Raw genomic sequence first — 20310 nt, forward strand, 5'->3', positions numbered from 1 at the left:
ACGCCCTTTCGATAGCATTGAAATGCAGTGTACCAAAGACTCAGGAAATCCATCCAGTACGCTGAAACCATCCATCACGGAGTGTAATTCTGTTCCAGAAGGAAAATCTATGTATTGGGGAGACGCTGATGGTATGATCCCCGATACATCACTGACAGTTCTTCGTGCTGTTGTACTATGTATTTTAGCACTGTCACCAGTAACTAATGCAGCAGTTGCATATGTCCTTATGTCGATACACGTCTGTTCATGGTCGATACGTGGTTATTCATAAGTAGGGAATTCCAACCTCTGGTTGATTTGACCTCATATCCACCACACTGTTTCTTTTGAACGGCGAAATCTCTCTTCAAATGTCCTGTTCCCGTAATATTAGAAAGCATTTCCCCTTTCCACAATTACACCTCTACGGTCGCGGCGACGATTTACATGGTCACGATACATTTTTCATCTTCTGTTTCATCTAAAACATCAAAGCCCGCCGCCATCTTAACACTTACGTATTTTTATTTTATTCTCAGATGGTTCTGAGCGCTATGGGACTTAACATCTGAGGTCACCAGTCCCCTAGAACTTAGAACTAGTTAAACCTAACCAACCCAAGGCCATCACACACATCCATGCCCGAGGTGGATTCGAACCTGCGACTATAGCGGTCACGCGGTTCCAGACTGGAGCATCTAGAACCGCTCCGCCACCCTGGCCGGCTATTTTATTCTCACCGCGATCAGTTCAAGATAAACGAGTCTCCGACCTCGCTCAACTTTAACCGTAATCAGTTCGCTCGTTTAACTGTAAATTGATTTGATGCAGCGAATTTTGTATGTCCAGGGTTAAATGCTCACTTCAGTGTGGTTAACATTTAATCGACGTTGATGCAGTCGGCCGTATGCGCTCTAACAATGCTGACACCGATCTAGTCTGTAGGCGGAAAAAGTATAGTACTGTGCTGCTTAAGTTAGACAGGGGAAGTGGAAGGTGAATGTATTCTAGGAGCCGACCAAGTACACAACAACCATGTTTATGGTGCCGTGACGAAGAACGAGAAGAGATCCATGACCCTGGTGGCTAACTCCCCCTGCCGAGTGTTGGGACCGGCCTCGTCTAGATTCTACAACGAGACCGGTCTACACTCAAGCTCATAACCCGACATCAGTATGGGATATGATCACCTTGCACACGTACACAGGCCGCACAATGGGTTGACATACTTTGGATCAGGTGGTCGAGCAGCTGGTGGGATATAGCCTCCCATTCTTGCACCAGTGCCTATCGGAGGTCCTGAAGTGTCCTAGGGGTTTGAAGACTTGCAGCGATACGTCGACCGAGAGCATCCCAGACGTGCTCGATGGGGTTTAGGTCTGGAGAACAGGCAGGCCACTCCATTCGCCTGATATCTTCTGTTTCAAGGTACTCCTCCACGATGGCAGCTCAGTGGGGCAGTGCGTTATCATCCATCAGGAGGAAGGTGGGAACCACTGTACCCTTGAAATGGGTGCAAAATTACGTCCCGATAAACCTGACCTGTTACTGTTCCTCTGTAAAAGACTTGCAGGGCTGTAGGTGCACCAATCATAATCCCACCTCACATCATCAAACCACGACATCCATGCAGGTGGCCGGCCGGGGTGGCCGAGCGGTTCTAGGTGCTACAGTCTGGAACCACAAGACCGCTACGGTCGCAGGTTCGAATCCTGCCTCGGGCATGGATATGTGAGACGTCTTTGGTTAGTTAGGTTTAAAGAGTGTTAAGTTCTAGGGGACTGATGCCCTTAGAAGTTAAGTCGCATAGTGCTCACAGCCATTTGAACCTCCATGCAGCTCCCTTTCAAGGACATTAAGGGGTTGGTATCTGGTTCCTGGATCAAACCACATTAAAACCCTGCGAGAATCACTGTTCAGATTATACCTGAACTCGTCCTTGAACATAACCTGGGACCACTGTTCCAACTACCATGTACTTTGTTCTTGACACCAGGCTTTATGGTCTCTCCTGTGACCAGGGAAAAGTGTAATGCACCTTGCAGGTCTCCGGGCGAATAAACCATGTCTTTTCAATTGTCTGTAGATTGTTTGTCTGGTGACAACTGTTCCAGTGGCTGCGGTAAAGTCCTGAGCAAGGCTACCTGCAGTACTCCGTGGCCGACTGTGGGCACTGACAGTGAGATATCGGTCTTCTTGTGGTGTTTTACACTGTGGACGTCCCACACTGTAGCACCTGGACACGTTTCCTGTCTGTTGGAATCGTTGCCATAATCCTGAGATCAAACTTTGTGGCACACGGAGGGCCCGTGCTACGACCTGCTGTGTTTGACCAACCTAGAGGCGCGCTAGTATTCTACCCCTCATAACGTCATCAATATACGTTCTTTGAGCCATTTTCAACACACAGTCACCATTAACACGTCTGAAAACGTCTACACGCATACTCGCTGCACCGTACTCTGACATGCACCAACACACCTTTGCGTATGTGGACCGCTGCCATCACCATCGTGCGACGACCGCAGGTCAAATGCACCACATGGTCATACCCCGAGGTGATTTAAACCCGCAAACCGCCCACTAGAGCGTTGTTTCACTATGTATCAACATTATCCTTAATTTATGAGCATGAGTGTAGTACGAGGAAGCGACAGAGAAAAATTGAGCGACACTATTCTGACAGTGTTCTGCAGAGATTGTAGAACGACGCCGAAATCACCAGAGAGCCAAACGGCATAATTTACCGCAAATACCGTGACAAGCAAACAAGCTAAATTTTATAGCAACTGCGAAGAACATGGATGATAGAATACACTAAATCTTCTGCTTAGCAGTATCACAGATAATCATTGCTAGAAACGTGTGAAAATTCTGTAATGAATAAAAAGTATGTTTTTCAGACTCCAGAAGGGGGCAAGTGCGCCCTCCTGTCTCCCTCCTCCCCCATTCCTACCATCAATCCCCTCTTCCCCACCTTCCCCTCCTCGTAAATGAGTCTGAATCACATTTCTTCCACAAAACCACTGTGCAATACAAGCTAGTGTTTCATTTCACATAACCTCTATGTCGAAACGATATTAAATTCTGAACTTACCGGTGCTCGATTTGGCTGTTACTCGCCTTCGCTGGCTTCCAAACCTGCACGAACCGTTTGCTTTATGACTTTAAAGGTAATCTGTAAAGAAACGATTGCGTTAAGTGAACTAAATGTATTCAATGTACTAAAGTGGCCTCCCGTTGCAAGCCATCTCACAAGACATTGTTTTACCTAAAAGTGCAAGGAAACAGAAGTGTATGCAATCTTACAGTCGGTTCATTACGTCTGGTACAGAAACTATACGAAAATCACATAACGAGTTGACCTAAGAACAATTGTAAGCAGCAGTTAACTACTAGTGCGCCTTTCATTGTGGATAATTTAAAAAGTTGACTGATAAGCCACCTACCAAAACGTGGATAACTGTGTCTCAGGGCTATGAATACGTGCCACACAGCACCGTAATTTGATCCCCATAGTTTAAAGAAGTTACTCTAGATTAAGCTGTTGCATGTGACGTGAATTTCAGAGGTAACTGGAACAGTGATTGCTGGTTGTGAAAATGTAGATCTGCAGCTTAGCAGATGTCGTACATAGGTCAAAAAGCACATTCCAGCCCGATAAAGAAATCGCGGTGTTGTCTTTCGTGTATCTTCTAATAAACATTCTGCTGAGGTGGGAATCTTCGACTTTGGACTTACCAGATAAAACTGACGACTATTCAAAGTTCACTCAGCAATATTCAGATCGTATATGAAGTTCATCTGGTTGTGCGCGAGTCTCTGTGGCTATTTGTTGCTTTAAGAACTGGGCATATCGCACAGAAGTGAGTTAGAAACTCATTTACCCTCTCGTAAGTTTTCCGAAGCGAATTTGTTTCAAGAAGAGAACAGTAATCTCTCACAGAGTGTAACAGATGTCGTGTTTAGTGATTCGCTACTCAGTCGAGTCAGGAATATGGATCTCAGTATACCGCTATTAAAATTACGAATAAAGGATAAGCCAACAAGATGAATGAAAAAGTAAAATTTGTGACATTCACAATGGTGCACCGAGACTCGAAGGGATAATGGTGCCAAAGGACGAGAAAAGTGATACTGTACACTCAGTGTGTACACCTTGTGGGCTCACTCAACAAGTTGGAGAAGTAGTAGCTGCAACCTAAGGGCCCACGCTGGAATAAGCAACAGATGCAGCCTGCGCTTTGAGGTGCACCCAGTCCCTATATCCTTCCTGCATCTGGCAGGAAACATTGAGAAGGCCACATTTCCTCGCGGTTTCGACAAACTTACAGGCTGCAGCATTGCTCCTTAATCCTGGTTTTCAGTTGCGTGCAAGACTTTAAGCTAAGAATTTGGCGATTCTGTGACAGTGGGGCGTACACACAACTATTATCCACCCACTCGCCTCCCCTCACGCTTCTCCCTTCTTCCCCACTACTACGTCTGTTCACGGTGATTGCATGAGAGGAACGACTTCCAAGAAGACCATTTTTCTGTATTTGACATTATTATCATATAGTGAAGTTATCCTTGGCGCTCACAATTTTAATAGTGGCGTCTGTCTCTAAGGGTTATTGAGCACTTCTGTAATGCGCTAGCGCCAACTAAACGAGTCCATAATGAAACTCATAGCTTTTCTTCGGGTCTTCTATATCTCCTCTAACAATCTCAGTTGGTAAGTGTCGCAAACTGACAATACTTATTCGAGTGAAGCTTTCGTAATATATTTCCTTTGTGGGTGCATTGCATTTACTCAGATTTCTTCTAATGAATTTCAGTCCTGCACAGTATTTTACCACAATTCGTTTGATGCACTCCTTCCATCTTAGATCGGTACTTACAGACCACAAGCCAATTTAGATTGATTCTATTTATTGGTCACGAATGAGTAATTACATTTGGTCTGTCAAATCATTTACAATCAAGCAGCGATATAGTTACTTAGTAAGTTATGTGTTCCATAGATCACTGGAACGATTCCTCTATCGAAATGGTGTGAAACAAGTCAGTTTACAGGACGTATGTGGTTTTATTTATAGCCTGCCAGTTTTTAAATAAAAATTCGTAGGAGAAGTTGTCTAGGGAAAATGATTAAAACTTGCTTTGCTTCTTGTCATACATTCTAAGTAATTGGGCAAAAGGTCAAACATATTTATTGCTGAATATTGAACTTCTGTGTCAAAGACAGTTTTAATCATGGATAATAAAGTTCCTTTTCTCCTCTAGTGTTGTGGGTAAGGAAATCACTATTCTTCTCAAATTGTGATGAATTATTTAAGATGAATTTTATTAGCGAATTTATGTATTGTGATGGTGCAGTTAGACCGCCCAGCTCCTTGAAGAGGTACCTAGATGAAGACCGCGGGTGAACACCATATCTTATATTTCTTACTGATCGCTTTTGCGCAATCAATACTTTCTTTCTAATTCATGAGTTAGGCCAGAAAATTATTCCGTACGACACTACTGAGTGCAAATATGCAAAATATACCAAGAGGTTGTTTCCAAGATAAGCAATTATACGAAGAGTAAAAGTAGCCAGCTTGTTTGACAAGTCAGTAATATGGTTCTTCCGGTTCAATATTTTCATTAACATGCACACCTTAAAAGTTGGAGCATTGTATCGTTTATGGTGTAATAGCGCAACGTGAGAACCTTATAATTATATCAGATAGCAAGAGTGTATTTCAGTTATTATGATTGTTTTCTGGATATCGAGCAAGGAGTGATAAAAACTGAAAGAAGCATAGCAACTGGCCAACAGGGCCAGTAACCATATAGGCATAATATTTAATGAAAATGTGGATAGACAAGCAAAAGAGACAATGAACGTCCAACTAACACATTATTTCTAATTACGAAAAATTGAAATTAACAGTATCACGGAGAAAGCGATTCCTTGAAGAATGGGAAAGCACGTGGAATCGATCTAAAAGTATAAGAGGTAAAAGAACTCAATAAATTCATATACCGTACATTATAAAAATGGATGTACATATATACACAGAGGTGACGTAGGTCATGAGATAGCGGTATGCACATATATAGATGGCGGTAGTATCGCTTACACAAGGTATAAAAGGGCAGTGCTGCGGCGGAGCTGTCATTTGTACTCAGATGATTCATACGAAAAGGTTTCCAACGTGATTATGGCCGACGGGAATTAACAGACTTTGAACGACAAAATGGTAGTTGGAGGTACAATCATGGGACATTCCATTTTGCAAATCGTTAGGGAATTCAGTATTTCAAGATCCACAGTATTGGGAGTGTGCCGAAAATACCAAATTTTTGCATTAGCTCTCACCACGGACAACGCCAATGGACGGCGGCCTTCACTGCGTGAAATAACCGTAGGAATCAATGTGTGACGTGCGACGAACGTATCCGTTAGGACAGTGCAGCGAAATTTCGGGCGCCGCGCGGAGTGGTCGCGCGGTCTTGGACGTCACGCACGGATTGCGCGGTTCCTCCCACCGGAGGTTCGAGTCCTCCCTCGGGCACGGGTGGTGGTTCTTAGCATAAGTTAGTTTAAATAGAGTAAGTCTAGGGACCGACGACCTTAACAGTTTGGTCCCTTAGTAATTCACAGATCTTTGAATATTTTGAATTTTCACGTTCATGAGCTATGGCAGCAGACGACCGACGCGAGTGCCCTTGCTAACAGCACGACGTCGCCTCACATGGGTTCGTTGACCCTAGGCGACTGGAAAACTGCGGCCTGGTCATATGAGTAACGATTCCAGTTGGTAAGAACTGGTGGTAGGATTCGTGTGGCGCGCACCCAACGAAGCCATTGATTCAGGTTGTAAACAAGGCGCTGTGCACGCTGGTTGTTGATCCATAATGGTGTGGTTTGTGTTTACATTGAATGGAGTGTGTCATCTGGTCCAACTGGACCGATTGTTGACTGTAAACAGTTATGTTCGACTACTTGGAGATCCTTTGTAGCCATTTGCGACGGAGCTTTTATGGATGACAATGCACCATTTCACTGGGCCACAACTGTTCGCTACTGGTTTGAAGAACATTCTGAACAATTCGAGCGAGTGGTTTGTCCACCCAGATTGCCCGACATGTGTTACCTCGAACATTCAAGGTGCATAATTGGGCGGACAGTTCATACACACAATCCTGCATCGGCAATCCTTTCACGATAATGGACAGCTATAGAGGCAGCATGACTCAATGTTTCTGCAGGGAACTTCCTGCGTCTTGTTGAGTCCAAACTACGTCGAGTTGCTCCTAAACCACAGGACACATATCACTTACCCTCTGGAATTCATTGCTGTGGGGCCTTGCGGGGCGCTGGAGGGGGGGGGGGGAGGGAGGAAGGTACCTATTAAAGAATCGTGGGTGGGAATGAGGAAGTAGTGTAGCTCACAGCTCACGACGCGGGAATTCGCAGACTGTATACATCCACTATTTTAGAATGAGAGCATTTAGAGACTTGCAAACTTTACACATGCTTTTCTTTGTGTCAACCCCCCACAAAGTGATGAAAGGAAAAAAGTTTATCGCTTACTACATTTTTGCTGTTCATACAATAAAACTGCCGCATCAGTCATGACGTTTTAATTTATTACTTATTTACTACTAATTTTCTTCACGACACGTTATATAGACAGTATTCCCAAATACCACTGAATGTACCAGAAAAAATATGTCACTGTATAACGTGTAGTTCAGGAGATATGACTTCATAAACATTGAGATGCGTGAAATACTGCCGCATCATGCATGGCGTTTAAGTTTACTTCTTTACTGCTAACTCTGTTGACAACAAATTTCGCAGACAATATGAAACGTATACCTGCAAGAATATCATTGTAGGTTACAGTATTCAGGACACATAACGTCATAACGATTGAGTAGCGTGAAATCAGAGCTTCAGGACGACATTCGCTACAGATATAGATGAAATATGTGCACAAACGTGTGTGAAATATGTTACATTCATGTGAAATATATGTTACATATGTGTGGGTAAAAATCTCCTGCTAAACCCCTGAACTGATTTCAGGCAAACGTGGCAGACGTATTACTGTGTGGAAAGAAATACTCAGGGGGTAAGAACGAGCAACCTTCTATTGTGGTGGTGGTCATAATGAGAAGAGAGATGGGGAGAGGAAGAGAAGGACAGACAGAGAGGGGCAGAACGTTACATGCAGAGAGAGAGGGGTAAGAAGGACATGGACACAGGAGTGATTGAGGAGAAGATGGATATAGTGAGGGGAGGAGTAAATGGACACAGAAAGGAAAGAGGATGGAGAGAGTCAGGGGCAGGAGGAGATGGACTGAGAGAGTGAAGAAGAGCAGATGAACGGGGAGAGGGGGTATAGCAGATGGACATAGGGAGGGACAGGGGGGCAGACAGTGGAAGGGGGGGGTGGCAGTGGGCGGGGGGAGGGTAGGTGAACAGAGAGAGGAGAAGAAGGAGACAGATGGAGACGGAGGTGGAGGAGATGGAGGGTGTAGGAGAAGATAGGCTAAAAAATGGCTCTGAGCACTGTGCGACTTATCTTCTGAGGTTATCAGTCACATAGAACTTAGAACTAATTAAACCAAACTAACCTAAGGACATCACACACATCCATACCCGAGGCAGGATTCGAACCTGCGACCGTAGCGATCGCTCGGTTTCAGACTGTAGCGCCTAGAACCGCATGGCCACTCCGGCCGGCGATAGACTAAAAAAATTGGAATAAAAACTGGGCAAAGCCGGGTATTCAGCTAGTAAATAAATAAATAAATAAATTACATTTGCAGACTGTGAACTGTCAGTCCTTGCACCAAACGTCGATCCTTTGCACGTTCTCTCTCCATGTTAGCTTTATGGTCTACAACAAATAAATACGGACATTTAATGTATGACACAACCCGGGAAATCGATTGAAATATACAGACTAAAAGATGTCCAAGATGCTTGGCAAAGAGTGTCACAGAATCACGTACAAAGGAAGTAACTGCTGCGCAAAAGTAAGCAGTAAGAATAAAATGTGGTGTTCATCTGTTGTCAAATATGTACGTCTTTAGGGAGGTGGACATTTTTTAAAAAAAAGAGTTCGCCAGAAAAATATGTACACATTCTAAGGAACGAGAATTATTACTTATGTGTTTATTTTACATTTAATAATTGATCGCACATGTTGTACAGCCTTCCCTTTAGTACATAGTTACTTTAATTGCTCAAAATTTTCACCGTTGGCGGTTATGCACATAACAGAACGACAAGCGGTCGCCGCAGTTACGTCAGTCAATGTTAGAGTGGAGATCACTGCTCGTGTATCTGTAATCTCCCGGCGAAGTTCCTTCAGCGTGCGTGGCTTACGTCAGTAGACGTTATCTTTCATAGTTATCCACAAGTATAAGTCTATAGGTGTTAGATCTGGCGACCATGGAGCGAACTCAATGGGCCCTCATCGTCCAATCCAATGCCCCGGAAAATTGTCACCCAGGAAAGCTCGTACAGCTAGGTGGTAATGTGGTGGCGCCCCGTCCTGTTGGTATAGGACCTTCATCAGCTCCATAAAGCACATTTTTACCTTGCAAAATTGATGTGTGTAACATTTCCAGGTACACTTCTCCAGTGACAGTAGCATGAAAGAAAAAGGGTCGTACTAAGTCCACACCACACATGAACCCCTTGGTAGATTGACCGCTTTAGCCACATCAACGTGCCGATTTTCAGGTGCCCATTACACACTGTTATGCCGACCGATCACACCTCTCCTTTCCACAGATATTCTTACCCCCGTTTTCCACCGTGTTCTTGGGCGCCCTCTAGGTCTTTTTCCACCCGTCTTTAGTTCTTCCATAATTTTGGAGAGTCTCTACCCACGCATCCTCTTAACATGCCCGTACCATCTTAATCTCTTTTTTTTTTCAATTTATTCTCTCATACTTTCTTGTTTAAGGTCCTTTCTAATATCTACATTCCTTACTCTGCTCTGAGAAATTTCACTTCCCCTGCTTGCAGTCTGCTCCAGTCTCTTTCTGTCATTGTCCATTTTTCTCCTCCATAGGACACAATAGGGAAATAATAACTCTTATACATAAGGAGTTTTGCTTTTTCTGAAACTTACTTATTCCAAATCAGGTGTTTTATTGTTTGGTAGAAATCGCTTCCCTTCTGTAATTTATTTTCAAGGAGTAATATTATTTCTGAGGAACGCGTATTTAGTTCAATCGCGACTCTGACAGTAAATTTGTCTGAAGAGAGCTCTTTTGTTTTTTAGAGTTATATTTGTATGGATCCTTTGCAACACGCAGGCCTAGAGGGGAGCGTACGGTAGAATCACACTACCACTCTACAGTGATTTTACCCGCCGTACCTTCCTATTGTTTATCAAGTGAGATTGTAATGTTTGGTCTTGTATGTAATTTGATGCACGGAGACAAGTGCCATGAATAGATTTTGTCACACGAGAACTGTACATTTCACCTGTCACGTGAAAACGAGTGCGTTCGAGGCCTCTGAACAGCCCGGAATTCGCTATGTCACTCGATTTATCACCCTACACGACACTGAAAATTTGCGTCGGCTCTGGCGGCGTTCATAGACAGCATGTTGGTGTAGTGGGTGCTATTGAAATCCTGTAATCAAGGTGCAAACTCCGAACTACAACTTCAAATATCTAAAGAGACACATTTAGTCTGGCACTAAATACTGATAACAATAATACCGTGAAATATTTTATTTATTTTGTTATTATTGTTATATTTTGTTATATTTTTTTTATATTTTTATTCAAAGCAGGATTGTGGAATAGTTTGGAACTGTGTGTCGAATGTTTCCATTTGCCTCACCGAAAGCTCTGAAGCATGACGTAGCTTGCTTCCGCAGCGTAGGTGAGTCTTTGCATTGTCCAGGAGACCTGGCCTTCAGTTACTTTCCCAGCGTTGCTTGATAACGTATGACTCTGTATATGTGCTTACTGTCAACTGGCTATCCGGAAGCCACAGCAGCCTACAGACGTAGTTTGCATACAATAAGATTTGAGTGTCACTCTTGAAAAAGCTCGTTCACACTACTTGGTAGGACCTGTCGTTAAAAGTTCCTCGACCTTGAACGTTCTATTACAGTTTACTTCGGCTGAGCGAATTAGCAAGGTATTAGAAAGAAGAGAGGCACAAAATCTCCTCCTGTCATCCTCATTTATGATTCCATTGTTTCCAGGGCAGAAGGAAATGGTGCACAGGGAAGGAAAACTTGATACCAGCAAAAAAAATAAAAAATAAAAAAAACTGCGAATTAAACAAAATAGCGTAGGTATAGTAAACCGTCAACTTGACTTCGGATCCAAAGCCGTATCGTCTTCTAAGAAGCTTTATGGAAGGTGGACTGAATCTCCAGGGCTTACTTAAGCTATCACGCATGTGGTACAAATGAGAAATACTCCAAAACACTGTGACTTGGTTTGCGAGTCATGACATTCCTGAAGCTAGTACGTAAGGGGAACTGGACGTAGAGTGCTGATTGCTTAAAAACTGACATAGTTGCGCGGCCGCTCCCGCCTGAGGTTCCAGTCCTCCCTTCGTCTGGGTGTGTGTTATTCTTAGCATACGTTAGTTTAGGTTAGTTTAAGTCTAGGGACCGATGACCTCAGTAGTCTGGTCCCTTAGGAATTCACACACATTTGAACATTGTTTGAACTGACTTAGTAATTGTCACCTCCTTATCACTGTTCGGTAATTGTGGCAGATCTCTTTCTTGTATTTCTTCCTACTAACTTTTTCCATTGCCCCGATGTGTCTTACTTTTAATTATCATTTGTTCCCTTTTAATTATTAGTATTAGGCTTTGCTCGCTTGTAATATTAGGAAAAGCGTAGTTTTAAGGGGCAAATTAGTAATAGTTGCATTTTTCCAGAAAAGTCTTACAAGTAATAAGAGTAGGAACACACAGCTAGCTAGAAATGTAGAGAAATGTAAGTTAATGTGGATGAGTAGGAAAAACAAACCCTTAATGTTCGGATAGAGTATTAGTGGTGACCTGCTTGGCACATTCGCGTCGTTGAAGTATCTGAGCTTAACATAACAAAGCGATATGAAATAAAACAAGCAAGTAAGGATCTTGGTAGGGAAGGAGAACGATCGACATCGGTTTATAGGGAGAATTTTAGGTAAGTGTAGCTCATCTGCGAAGGAGATCGTATATGGGACGCTAGTGCGACCTATTCTTGAGTACTCGTCGAGTGTTTAGGATCCGCACCAGGTCGGATTAAAGGTAGACATCAAAGCAATTGAGAAGCAGGGTGATAGATTTGTTACCTGTGGGGTTGAAAGACACTCAAGTATTAGAGAGATGCTTCGGGAACTCAAACGGGGTTGCCTGATAGGAAGGCGACGTTCTTTTCTAGGAACATTATTTTGAAAATTTAGAGAACCGGCATCTGAAGCTGACTGCAGAATGATTTTACTCAGTACATTTAGCGTAAGGAGCATGAAGATAAGATACGAGAAATTTAAGGCTGACATGAAGGCCTATAAATAGTCATTTTTCCCTCGCCCTATTAACGGTGTAACAGGAAAGGGAATGATTAGTAATCGTACAAGGTACTCTCCGCCATGTCCCGTACGGGAGTTGGTGGAGTATGTATGTAGATGTAGACGAAGATGTATATGTATTATGGTCGTCCGCCGGCAGGAAACAAGGTCATGGCAGTGTAATGGGAAGTTTAGCAAATCATAATAAGTATATGTAAGACTTCTGTGCAATCAGCTAGGGCATAGCCACCTATGGTAAACTAACATACACAAACAAGCGGCAAACGTCCGCAAGCCCGTGCATATCAGCAACATTGACTGGTAATTACCAGCTGCCATTAGAGCCGACCAACAGGCCACAGCAGGGACACCGACGAGCTCGCCCACTGACGCACAAACAATTCGCCAACAACACCCTACACTGTGCATCCGATATATGACCTATCGGACACAAAAACTATAATAAACCTGTTAGAGGTTCCTGACGCTGAACGAGAGCTCTACACCGGCACCCAGCGTCAGCCTCCGAGCAACACCACCGCAAAACGTCTAAGGTATCAACATGCATGATACCCACTACTAACAAAGCCTACCCTTGCACGACCTATCGCAGGTAGCAAGACATCCGCTCCTGCTCTTACCACCCGACCTAACTATCGCAGACGTTTTTTTTCCCTTGACTCTTTCCTTGGCACTTTTTTTCCCCCTTCAAACCGCTACCCTTCGTTTGACTTCGAGCCAATCTATCTCCAGATGATTGCATATTAATGGTTAACCTTAACCAGACGTACGCAAACATCACAGTACCCACATCCTGCGACACCTCACTTTAGTGAAAACTAACCCTTATGCAGAGATGGCAGTAGACCTATTGAGTTGGCCATCACGCCGGTGTGGGCTAGGAGGGGCTCCACCTCTGATTTAAAAAAAATGTGCAATCAGTATCATAATTTTTTTCGTAAACGTACGGTCTACATTAGTTACCTAAATGATGAACTACTAGCGGAGATAAAAAAAATTAAAAATGCCTGTGTTATTTAAGGTGAATGCTAGGATAATTACTTTAAACATAACACTTCCGCTTTCTTCTTCACATTTCCTGCAGCCAAGCTATTGTTCGTTTCTGATGCACTAGACGAATATAAGAAGTAAACACTGTAATTCCTCAGAATAACAGAGAAGTAGTGACGACATGCCCGTGCAGTTCGACAGAGAGCAACCATGAACACAAGGTAGTGCGCCTTAAGCAGGCCACAAGAAATACCAGGCGCGACATTTACAGACAGCTGCGTCGGCTTGACCACGGAATGAATATGAGTTAAACTTTTTCTTCGCTTTAAACTCGAACGACGATATGTGCTCAGAAGAGGATCTGAGGTGATGACCATTTGGTTATGTAAGGAAATGTTTATAAAATGCTGTAGGTCGTGCTTTGACAAATCGTGCAAGAAAGACACGATCCAACTATTCAGTTGGCACAAAGACAAGCAAGTTGGCCCTACTATTAAGAAATCTGTAACATAACACCTAAACAGTAATCATAAAATTGGACTGACCCTGACATGTGCACGCTACGGTCGCAGGTTCGAATCCTGCCTCGAGCATGAATGTGTGTGATGTCCTTAGGTTAGTTGGGTTTAAGTAGTTCTAAGTTGTAGGGGACTGATGACCTCAGAAGTTAAGTGCCATACTGCTCAGAGTCATTCGAACCTTTTTTTTTACATGTGCAGAAATTATGAACAGATCTCGTACCCACATTTAATGTAGGAACATCCGTACATGAAAAAAATTAAAAGCATTGAGCAACTCTTGGCTTTTACAGGCAGGCATGCACCATTTGGAATCCCTGTGTACTATTTCCCAACTATTGTCATCTGTACTGCAAAATAGGTAGAGAAGCAAAGCCACATATATGATACACATTCGATAATAAGATAGACATTCGATGCATTCTATGATAACGGAGACATTCAATAATAATAATGAAATTTTGATGCAAGTATTCTGGTGTAAAAATCTGCAGGGTGGGAAAAATGAAACGGACCCGGAAAATATTCCATGTGCCTAAGGGTAGGCAACTGTACTTACATCATTTGCCCCAGTTAAGGATGATTCAAGTTAAATTGCCTATCTAAGGCGCATTAAACATTCTTTTTCGGCAAGTTTTACTTTTTGCACTTCTGCACTTCTCCAGCAACACCCTGCAAATTACTGGGAAAAGCGTAGTAGAGGGAACTACGCACTATACCAGTTGTTAGGCCTTTTTCTCATTAAGTAGACGTATGAAGCGCAGGAATAATGATTGCTTAAACGCCTCTATTGGCACTGTAATTGATCTAATCTTGTCTTCACGATTCTTATGGGTGCGATATGTAATAGAGTTGTAGTGCGTTTCTAGCTTCCTCACTTAAAGTTGTTTCTAGAAGTTTCCTAAGCAGGATATCAAGAGACAGTTAGCGTCTACTTTCAAGCGTCTGCCAGTTCAGATCCTTCAGCATCTCCATGGCACTCGCTCATGGATCAAACAGACCTGTGATCTGGTTCTTTTTCCCATTAATTTTATAAAAGCTACACACTATGCTTTATTACCATACAGACCAAAATTTGCGCGTACATTAATGTTCATAAGAGAAGACAAAACGCCAACTATATGCCAGCTAGGAGTATAATAAACCAGCATTCTTCGACAACCCTCTTTAGACAGGCAATGTATGAATGCCGCCGGCCGGAGTAGCCGAGTGGTTCTAGGCGCTACAGTCCGGAACCGCGCGACCGCTACGGTCGCAGGTTCGAATTCTGCCTCGGGCACGGATGTGTGTGATGTCCTTAGGTTAGTTAGGTTTAAGTAGTTCTAAGTTCTAGGGGACTGATGACCACAGCAGTTAAATCCCATAGTGCTCAGAGCCATTTGAACCATATGAATGCCCATACCACAATACTGTTGTCACATAACTAGCTGTAAACACTCCCATTCTGCAGCAAATTTTTTTTACAGCACAATGTTTCACCGAAAATTTTGTCTGCGCTAATACTCTTTCGGATGCTGTAGCTCTTCTTATTTCCTGTTCTTGATAAGGGAAACCGGAGAGAGATTCCGCCTTATTCAAGACACTGTTTTACAGTTTATCTATTACCCAAACATGTTTCAGCACTTTATGTGTTACCTTCAGTGATATTTCCTGTTTATTTTCTTTCTCATCCTGGTAGTTTTATATCTACAACACATTCTACAGCTTGTTATGGGTTTTTATGTTCTGGTCTTAATTTCCCTGTTTGTGACGAGTTAAAGCACTAGCTATAACAGCACGTGAAATGGTAACAGAAAGCCTGTTCTTATTGAGAAATTATATCAAATGCATGTGTAACAGCAAGAAATGACAATAGCGTAAGAGCTAAGTGCTTGAACACGCCATAATCAAGAACACAACATGTAAAAAAAAAAATATATAAAGCTGAAGAATGTATGATAGGCATAGAACTACTTGAATACAGAACTAATACTGTCATGTGAGATAGTAAATAAACGAAAAATCCTACTGAGGATAGTACATAAAGTGCTGAGGCTTGGTTGGGTAATAACAAAACTATAAAACGGTGTCTTGTACAAGGCGGAATTTCTCTCCAGTTAGTTTGCTCTCCTGGTTCCGTCACTATCAAGACTGGAACCCTTGTCTAATATGTTCTCGAGCACTGTATCTCGATAGCAGAGACGCAGTCGTCCCTAATCACCTCACCGTCGACGGGATGTTGAGCCCTAATAATAACATCCGCCTCACGTGAAATTTTCCGAGAGCAACGGACATCCCTCCTTCACGACGAAGCACAAAACAAGCGACGAGCTGCGACGATTTTAGATAACGGATGTATCTGTTCACGGCGTAAACGACTTCTTAATTATCTATGTCGACTGTTCGAATCTTTTTCCCGGTACGGAATCGTCAAGCGTCATTCGTGTTCCATGGGACTTTCACCACAATCGTGCTGTTACAGACAACCACGAATCAGCAATAGATTTCTAGGGTGTCACTGTAGTACCGCTGCGTACTCGTGGCAAATCGCTTTTGCCGGAATCGCGTTTACTGAGTGTTATTACTTCAATTTATTCCTATGGAACAGCTGCTTGTTTAGTTTGATTCTTAGTTGTGTTTACTAAACCCACATTGAGCTTTAAAGTTAATTTATGAACAGTGCTATTTGCGCTTCCTCGCCACGAGTGCTAGAATGCTGTACGTCACTGGGCATCGTAAGTTCACCAACCTAAGAATTGGTCACACCTAGGGAAATCATTACACGCATCACTTAATGTCGTGTAATTCCGCCACTGGTCTTGATAACCATCTGGATTCCGTTAGGAAGTGAATCCATGAAGTTCGCTTAAATGAGAAAATTTTAGCTGACAACCTAGCAACTTGACTATCGCCAAGACAGATCTATTACACACATGGGTCTAAACAAAACGACGGGAGGAAGTGGGTTCGCAGATGGCAGGGCCAATCGAGGAGGCAAATTCCTGGAAGTTACGTCCATACTCACTGCAGAACTCGTAGCTATTTTAGAGTGACTTAATTACGAAAAAAGTACAAGAAGAAATGCTCAGCTCTAAAACAGGTTGCGACGTAAACGATACCAACAATTATCTGGTATATCGGATTATAGAAGCAGTGCAGCAGCTTTCTCGAGTAAATAAGGCAATCATCATGTTATGGGCGAAAGCGGAAATCGGAATAAAAGAAAATGGAAAAGTAGATACTCTGGCCAAGGAAGTTGTATACATTGTTTCAGTGAAGAATGATAAAGTGCCACTCGACGATATTCTTCATTACATAAGGGTTGTAATCAGGGAATAATGGAATGAAGATCTCGAGCAATGTCACAGGGTGACACTATGCTACAGTGATGCTTAACTCCTCGTTACGTCCTTGGTACCAAAACTGCAGACCAATAGAAACTCTACAGTGACAGTGGCACGACTTCACTCCAGCCATGGGAGATTCCGGCAACATCTTTCCCGATTCAACATAATCGCATCTTATTCATGTCAATCTGGCAGAGAGGAATATGTTAATCAGACTTTCTACGGATACCACAGAAGGTTTAAAGAAAGAATGAAACTATTACAGCGTCTGACGACCTCTGGAAATGCGTTGCCTATAACCTGTAAAACCTACACTACTGGCCATTAAAACTGCTGCACCAATAAGAAATGCAGATGATAAAAGGGTATTCATTGGACAAATATATTATACTAGAACTGACATATGATTACATTTTCACGCAATTTGGGTGCATAGATCCTGAGAAATCAGTACCCAGAACAACCACCTCTGGCCGTAATAACGGCCTTGATACACCTGGGCATTGAGTCAAACAGAGCTTGGATGGCGTGTTCAGGTACAGCTGCCCATGCAGCTTCAGCACGATACCATAGTTCATCAAGAGTAGTGACTGAAGTATTGTGAGGAGCCAGTTGCTCGGCCACCATTGACCAGACGTTTTCAATTGGTGAGAGATCTGGAGAATGTGCTGGCCAGGGCAGCAGTCGAACATTTTCTACGTATATCCAGAAAGGCCCTTACGGGACCTGCAACATTCGGTCGTGCATTATCCTACTGAAATGTAGGGTTTCGCAGGGATCGAATGAAGGGTAGAGCCACGGGTCATAACACAACGTCCACTTTTCAAAGTGCCGTCAATGCGAACAAGAGGTGACCGAGACATGTAGCCAATGGCACCCCATACCATCACGCCGGGTGACGCGCCATTATGGCGATGACGAATACACGCTTCCAATGTGCGTTCACCGCGATGTCGCAAACACGGATGCGACCATCATGATGCTGTAGACAGAACCTGGATTCTTCCGAGAAAATGACTTTTTGCCATTCGTGCACCCAGGTTCGTCGTTGAGTACACCACCGCAGGCGCTCTTGTCTGTGATGCAGCGTCAAGGGTAACCGCAGCCATGGTTTACGAGCTGATAGTCCACGCTGCTGCAACGTCGTCGAACTGTTCGTGCAGATGGTTGTTGTCTTGCAAACGTCCCGATCTGTTGACTCAGGGATCGAGACGTGGCTGCACGATCCGTTACAGCCGTGTGGATAAGATGCCTGTCATCTCGACTGCTAGTGATACGAGGCCGTTGGGATCGAGCACGGCGTTCCGTATTACCCTCCCGAACCCACCGATTCCATATTCTGCTAACAGTCATTGGATCTCGACCAACGCAAGCTGCAATGTCGCGATACGGTAAACCGCAATCGCTATAGGCTACAATCCGACCTTTATCAAAATCGGAAACGTGATGGTACGCATTTCTCCTCCTTACATGAGGCATCACAACAACGTTTCACCAGGCAACGCCGGTCAACTGCTGTTTGTGTATGAGAAATCGGTTGGAAACTTTCCTCATGTCAGCACGTTGTAGGTGTCGCCGCCGGCACCAACCTTGTTTGAATGCTCTGAAAAGCTAATCATTTGCATATCACAGCATCTTCTTCCTGTCGGTTGAATTTTCGCGTCTGTAGCACCTCATATTCGTGGTGAAGCAATTTTAATGGCCAGTGGTTTATTTAGAAACAGAAGACACATACGTCTGCAAGCTCGTCTACGATTTTATAATATAGCTCCAGAAAAAACAATATAGAAGGAGATTTTTTTACATCATCATATATTAAATATGTTAATTTTGCTTAGGTCGTTTACTTAAGTTCAGTTTAAATGCATGTCAAAGATAATTGTTACGAGGGTAATCCCAAAAGTAAGGTCTCCTATTTTTTATAAGTACAGAACTCTGTTTTGTGGCAGTTGGTCACACTGTTATGAAGAGTGCTCCACGCAATGTGTGTAAACATGCGCATGCCGCGCTGAGGCGCTCAGTCTTGCCTTGTCAGCCGTTGAGAATGGAGATCTCGTTGGATGCTACCGCCAAGTGCAAATTGCGCGCAGTTATTCGGTTTTTGAACGCAAAGGGCACTGCGCCGATTAAAATCCATCGGCAATTGACGGAAGTGTATGGTGAGTCGTACATGGATGTCAAAAATGTTCGTAAGTGGTATAGACAGTTTGCAGCTGGTCGGACCGAAATTCATGACGATCAGCATGCCGGCGGCGAGCTGGTATGACATGGGCATACAACAACTGCCACAGCGAATGCAAAAATGCATCGACAGAAATGATGGTTATGTCGGAAAATAGCTAAATGTTCAAGCTGTAAACTGATGTAAACCATTGTAGAAATAAACAGATGTATGTACTTACAAAAAAAAGGAGATCTTACTTTTGGGATTACCCTCGTATTTTTTATGGTCTGAGGCTCGTTGCATGGACGCTTATTTCGTGAGATATTTGGACCGGTCACGATCAATGGACCATCCTCTATACAAGCACTAATACGTAGTCAGGGTGACAGCGCTTCACTCTAGAGAAATTCCCATTAACTTCGATGCAACATGCCTTGGAATAAGGAATTACAGATTAAGTGATTGATTATAGAAAATGATATTAACATTAGACTATGTAGAACTCCTGAAGCAAATAAATCACTATCGTAACGTTTCTCTATATTATACTAACCCAGTCGCAGTAACGTTTTAGATTTACGTGGTACAAAGAACTGGAACATGAATATTCAAAGGAGTGTTTGACCCAAGAGCGAACATCAGGAAGCTGATTAAAAAACTGAAATGGCATGTGCTTGAAGAAACACCCAAACTATCCCATGAAATCCTGCTTAAGTGAGGAATCTCCCGTAGACGATATTGATTATGTCAATTACAACGATCAATGGGGCGTTTAAGC

The 20310-nt window shown here is 43.2% G+C and overlaps 1 protein-coding gene across 2 annotated transcripts in view; it reads right to left on the reverse strand.

Annotated features, from left to right (window-relative positions):
* LOC126339830 (fatty-acid amide hydrolase 2-A-like) overlaps positions 1–20310 on the reverse strand; it is a 168276-nt gene that overhangs the window by 139219 nt on the left and 8747 nt on the right. The window contains exon 2 of one of the 2 annotated variants that reach the window (XM_050001667.1): positions 3080–3160. The exons of the other annotated variant lie outside the window; for it this stretch is intronic. The gene's annotated coding sequence lies outside the window, so the exon portion shown is untranslated. The remainder of the gene's footprint in view (positions 1–3079; positions 3161–20310) is intronic. 2 annotated transcript variants of the gene reach the window in all.

This window comes from Schistocerca gregaria, chromosome 1 (assembly GCF_023897955.1).
Source record: "Schistocerca gregaria isolate iqSchGreg1 chromosome 1, iqSchGreg1.2, whole genome shotgun sequence".
Classification (NCBI taxonomy): domain Eukaryota; kingdom Metazoa; phylum Arthropoda; class Insecta; order Orthoptera; family Acrididae; genus Schistocerca; species Schistocerca gregaria.